Source organism: Salvia splendens, chromosome 15 (genome assembly GCF_004379255.2).
Source record: "Salvia splendens isolate huo1 chromosome 15, SspV2, whole genome shotgun sequence".
In the NCBI taxonomy this organism is placed as follows: Eukaryota; Viridiplantae; Streptophyta; class Magnoliopsida; order Lamiales; family Lamiaceae; genus Salvia; species Salvia splendens.
This window is the reverse complement of record NC_056046.1, coordinates 9,015,458-9,021,579: the sequence shown is the minus strand read 5'-3', so window position 1 is coordinate 9,021,579 and position 6,122 is coordinate 9,015,458.

The following is a 6,122-nucleotide window of genomic DNA, read 5'->3' as shown; positions in this document are numbered from 1 at the left end:
AGAGGTTAGATGAAAATTGGAGAGGATATGGAGATGATTTGGTAAGAATAGATGTGTATTTGTGTGTGAAATGAGGATGAATTAGGAGTATTTATAGAGTAAAAAAAATTTGAAAAAAAATATTGAAAAAAACGGTAATATTACCGTTTTTCATTTTTTATTTTTATTTAATTCTTTTTTTTAAACAAATGAATTATTGCGTCAGCATGACGATGCCCACTCGCGGGCCGGCGAGTGGGCGTCAATCATGGTACCGGAGCGCGCCACGTCGCCTCGGTGCGTGGTGAGACGTCTCGCCAGCCGTCACGGCGTGACGGAACGCGGAACGGGCTAGGGACGGGCTGGGGACGAGACGGGGCGCTGTAAAGCGTCACGCCGCGATCCCGTGCCTTCGTGACGGAATACGGGCCACCCGCGTGACGCGTGGCCTAAGAGCAACAGCAATGGCACGGAATTCCCCGCGGAATTCCTAAAAACACCCCCTGCCACGTCATACGGACTTCCCACTGCACTGCCACGTCATAAGGACTTCCTACTGCACAGTGGCGGACATCCCCAATGACTTTCCGAAGGACTTCCCACAATTAAAAAAACCACCAATTCACAAATTAAACAATTACCGGAACTAAACAATTTACGGAATTAAAATTTCGACACAAATATGGAAAACAAATTCTATTAAATAATAAAAGAAAAGTACATTTCACCAAATAAAAAAACATTTCAATAATTAAAAACAACATCAACGACGACCCCTCCGCTGCCATACTTCTTCAATAATATCGTTCTGGAGCCGAACATGGGCTTGTCTTTGGCGCATGTCGGCAAATGCACGGACTCGATCGACATCGTCATGGGGTATCCCCATGCGTACATTGCTAGTGGCCACGCCGTGGCTTGGACCCGCAGCACCAGCATCATCATTGGTCCAATCAGTTAGTGTTGGACCTTCATGTTCGACAATCATGGTGTGCATGATAATACAAGCGTACATGATGTCGGCGATGTTGTCAACATACCACAACCGTGTTGGACCCATCACTGCCGCCCATCGAGCCTGGAGTACACCAAATGCCCGCTCCACATCTTTGCGCGCTGCCTCCTGGCGACCCGGAAAATATATCTTCTTTTCATCTGCTGGGCTTCTGACCGTCTTCACAAAGACGGGCCACATAGAGTATATCTCATCCGCCAAATAATAGCCCATATTTGAGGATAATTTTATTACAATTAATATTATAAACTTCATAGTAAAATGTGTCAAGTTGTTGTGCTTTTTTAAAAATGACGGTTCATTTATTGGCGACTAAATTAAATTAAAAGGACAACTACTCTCATCTTAAACGCCTATTCGTTTTGATAGAAATATATAAATTTTTTTTAAAATGTGCTTTGTTAAATTTTCTTTCGACTCTGTAAACTAATTTCAATTTGATAACTTAATTTTCAATAAATGAATTCTAAATTTTCGTCTCATCTATAACTTTTTCCAGAATCATAATTAACAAAGCATTATTTCATTTTTCTTTCCATATAATCAAGGCAAACTCAAATTTTATTTTCTTAGTAACTCTAACCCATAAGTTAAATTTTAGACTTTTTTTTCTTTTCAACTTAATTATGTAAAAACTTCTTGTATTTTTACTAGTATATTTTTCATTTTTGAAAAAATTACAAAAAATAGTCCTTTTTTTGGTATGCTCACCAAAATTAGTATCATTTTTATTTATAGAAAGATTACCACCAAATTTTCTCCACTCTTATTATACTTTACAATCGTTTCTCTCTATCTTTTTACAGTACCAACAAACATTAATACTTATTTCATCCACAAGACTATTTTCATAGATAATGAGAATACATACAGTAAAGTCCCTACTGACAAAAATTTCTGCGTTCACCACTGTCCGCTACTATGGATAGGAGGGAGTAGTATATTAGGGCATCCACAATGGGGTGCCCTAAGGGGCGTCCTAAAGCCCGCCCTATGCACCTCCCACGTCAGCATTTTATCCTCTTGCCCTTCCACCTGCAATGGGGCGCCCTATAGGTTTTACTATTGTTTTGTTAAGTAATTTAAATGTTTTCAAATATATAAATGCAAACTAATTAAAAAACACAACGATTAAATAGAAACGACAAATAATACATTGATTAAAAAAAGTTACAATGGTTATAAATAAAAAAATTTGACTATTCTACAAAAGCCCCAACTTCTGGCACAACTCATCGATCAACCCCTGGAGGTATTCGGCTCTGGTCGGATCCGTACACTTCATAAACGCGTTGTGCGTATCCAACAACGTCTGCGCCATCGAGGCCGTTGCCAAATCCGAGTAGGCAATTGTCGCCGAGGTCAGGGTAGGGATCGGGATCGGCGATGGGGGGGCGGCGGCCGAGGAGGATGTCGCCTTCGCCTTCCCCTTATTCTTCGCAGCCTTGACGCCTATGGGACGCCGCCGGGAGGACATAGGTGTGCCGGAACTCTCTTCCTCCGTGCACGTCCGGTTGAGGTCCACCGGACGAGTTCCGCTTTCGCTGGTCGTGTAACCACCAGTGTCGGTGGTCTTCGTCCTCTTTGTCGCACCGGTGTGCAGAATCCCGACTTGGAACATCTGCTTGTCCCCCAAGAGCGCTCAGATGCTGAAATGCTTGAAGTCGCCGTACATGGACTGGTGCGACAACAACGCTCTATCGCGCACGTCACTCAAGCTCTCGCTGCTTCCCTGATCCCTCGAGCACTTCTCGTACTCCGCCGCGAACAGGTTGACTTGCTTCTTCACCTGATCCCAGTGCTTGCGGAGCTGCTCCCTTTGGCGCTTGTACGCCCTTGGCGGCTTCGCCTCATTGTAGCGCTCGGTGATGCGCTCCCAGTACGCGAGCTGCTTTTGGTTGTTCGCGAATATTGGGTCCTCCGATATATCCACCCAACACCTCGCCAAGACGAGGTTTCATCCGGCTGGTAGTTCGTGCGTACTCTTCATTCGTTGCCGGAGGTGGCAACTTGTATGCGCGGTGCTTGGTCCGCTTCTTTCTGGCTGAGGCGGCATCGGCCGAGGGGGCGGCGGCCGAGGGCTCATCTGCCGAGGGGGCGGCAGCGCGACGGTAATGGGCGACAGGGCGAGTTGGAGACGGCTCCATGTCAGAGAGACCGTACGAATCCGTACTGAAGTCGGGGTCGTACTGAGTGTTGTCATCGAACAACCGATATTCGCCAGGTTGTGTACCCGGCCACCGTGCGCCATCTCCAAATATCGGGCTACCAAGACTTGAGTATCCACCGGAATCCATTTTATATCGTAATTTGAGAGTTGAAAAGTGAATCGAAAAGTTACAAATGAAATCTGAGGATGGGGTATTTATATAAACAAAATTTTCAAATTTTAAAAAAAAAGAACTAAAACGCGTTGCATCGTCCACAGTGGGCGGATGATGGCGCGGACGATGCCCTATCGTCAGCGCTTCGTCCACGGACTAAACTTAGGGCGCGGACGACGCATCATCCGTCGTCCACGCACCCACAGTGGCGTATGATAGCTCGCCCGATGCATCGGGTGTGCTATCGTCAGCCCCATTGTGGATGCTCTTAGAGGAAAATGAATAAAGTAAGTAAGATGAAGAGAGAATAAAATACAAATAAATGAGTTAACTTTTTGCTAAAAATAAAAATGACTCAATTTGGAACTTTTCAAAATAGAAAAATGAATCTATTAACATGGAAAGTAGGGAGTACTACTTGAACATCTAAAATTAATTTAATGAACAATAATGTAATGCGATCATATCTTCCAAGAGAAGAAATGATTAAGAGCATCCACAGTGGGGCGCCCTAAAGCCCGCCCTATGCACCGCCACGTTAGCATTTTATCCTCCTACCATTCCACCTGCAGTGGGGCGCCCTAAGGGGAGCCCTAAGCATTTTCTTCTATTTGAATACTTAAAATACTACAAAAATTGGGGAAAACCTTCATTTCATTTATAAAATTAATACATTACAATTCGAATTAAAAAAAATGCAAACTCATCGACGGCGGTTACGAGCCCACACTTCTTCAACCATGTCGTTCATGAGCTGCGCATGGTCGTGCTGGTTGCGCATTGAGGCCTGTCTAGATAGAACCTCAGCCCGTCGGTACTCCTCGAGCAGGGGGCTCGGTCGCTGTGCTGGAGGAGCTAGATGCACTTTCGTCATCGGCCCAATCGGTGATGCTCCCACCTTCATGTTTGACTATCATGTTGTGCAAGTTTATGCACGCATACATGACATCGGCGAGGACTTACTTGAACCAGAGACGGTCCGACCCATTCACTATTGCCCACCGTGCTTGGAGCACACCAAATGCCCGCTCCACATCCTTCCGCGCCGCCTCCTGCTTTTGCGCAAATAAAACTCTCTTCTCACCAATTGGCCAGCTGATCGTCTTCAGAAAAATAGGCCACCTTGGGTACATGCCATCGGCCAAGTAGTACCCTGTTAAGGATAACTCCTTAACGTCGGATTAACTCCTCCGTGAAGTCGCGGGAATCATTTGCCCGTCGATCGCACACGATAAGAATTAGGGTTCCTCCGTGAAGTCGCGGGAATCTTTGCCCGACGATCAACAACGACAAGAACTAGGGTTTGATATTGAAGAAGACGAGAAAAGCTGCGTGAATAATATTCTATTTCATGAATAATGATTATGACATATTCCCACATATTTATAATGTGGAATCCTCAACAAATAAATCTAATTTAATCTTAACCAACTAAACAAAATATACTATAAAGATATTAATTACTAAATTATGGGAGATATGGAAGATAAAGATATTAATTACTCCCTCCGTCCCGCACTACTCGCACTTATTTCCTTTTTGGGCGTCCCAAGTTACTTGCACTCTTTCCATTTTTAGTAAAAAATTTCACCTACAGCCGTCATTTTTGACTTTCCTATACAATCATTCCTTAATCTCCGAGCCGAAAAGGAAATGGGCGAGTAGCCCGGGACGGAGGGAGTACTAAATTATGGGACATATGGAAGATATGTCTCGTATCATACCCCATGTGGTATTGGCGCCTGTTGGTAGTGAACTCGATGGCCGGGCCGTTGTCGTTGCATTGCTCGGTGAAGAGGGTGGATGAGTTGGGGACGTTGATGTCGTTGTTCGACCCGGCTACAGCGAAGTAAGCATGCCAGAACCAGAGCCGATGGTCAGCGATGGCTTCGAGGATCATCGTCGGGTGGCTGCCCTTGTATCCACTAGTGAATTGGCCTCTCTGCGCCGTCGGATAATTCTTCCACGCCCAGTGCATACAGTCGATGCTCCCTAACATCCCAGGAATACCGTGCGCCGTCTCGTGCATTCTCATTAGGCCCTGGCAATCTAGAGTTGTTGGCCTTCGCAAATATGTGTCGCAGTAGGCCTCCACAACTCCCCTACAAAATCTCTTCAGGCACTCGCGGCCTGTTGTATCCCCGACGTGGACGTACTTGTCGAACATGTCAGCGCTGGTACCGTAGGCCAACTGACGGAGTGCAACTGTGCACTTCTGCAACGGCGTAAATCCGGGTCTGCCGATGCCATCTTCCCGATACTGAAAGTATTCATCACGTGACTCCAACGTCTGGACAATGCTGAGAAAAAGGTAACGAGGCATTCTAAACCGGCGGCGGAAAACCGTCGGGCCCCACCGTAGTTGCTCGGAAAAATAGTCTGCAAATAGACGTTCGTGAGCTACGTCATGGTCGCATGGGACAAACGCCGGACGTCGAATAGGCATGCGGATCTGCTCCGCCGCTGCCGCTGCCTCTGCCTCTCCGCGTTGCATTATGGCTAAGCATTCCGCCATTGCGTCGTGCACGGCTGCATTTAAGGCTCGAGTCAAGGTCGGACTACCGTCCTCCGAGGAACTCCGGTCGTCGTCGTGGTTCATTTTGGTTTGTGAGAGATGGAGAAACGTGAGAGATGAGAGAAATGAGAGATGCGAGAAATGTTCGTATGAAAAATAGAATGACAATCGAGTTTTAAATAGACAAATTTCGAATTAAAAAAAAAAAACTAAAGCAAAAACGCGTTGCATCGTCCGCGCTATCGTTCGCGGCGCCCACAGTGGGCGGACGATGGCGCGGACGATGTTC